This window comes from Egretta garzetta, unplaced genomic scaffold (assembly GCF_000687185.1).
Source record: "Egretta garzetta isolate BGI_Z169 unplaced genomic scaffold, ASM68718v1 scaffold42, whole genome shotgun sequence".
Taxonomy (NCBI): domain Eukaryota; kingdom Metazoa; phylum Chordata; class Aves; order Pelecaniformes; family Ardeidae; genus Egretta; species Egretta garzetta.
The window spans coordinates 1,212,266-1,212,645 of NW_009258782.1; positions in this window are offsets into that span (position 1 = coordinate 1,212,266).

Sequence of the window (380 nt, forward strand, 5' to 3'; positions counted from 1 at the left end):
TATCTGGGGGGGGCCGTCAAAGAAGCAACGAGAGTAGAGCCCACCCCAGCAAACCCTTGGACCGCCCCAAATTCCCCGCCTGGGTCACAGTTCTGCAAGCAGGAGCCAGTTCAGCCCCACGCCCTCGGGGAAAGCCAGGGCTGAGCATCCCCACGCCAGAGCCGGCCTTGGTACCACCATCCCTGGCGCCAGCTGGGATCCACCAAGCACCTCCAGCTGGGATGCCCCGGGTCAGGATGCGGCCGGCACGTGGCCGGGATGGGCGTGCGAGGTTTGGGCCAGCTCCTGCAGCCTGCCACCCACTTCTTCCTCAGCTGCAGGGCCGTGGCCTTGCAGAGGCGCCGGCAGCCCCGGCCCGCCCCGCGCTCCCCCGGAACAGG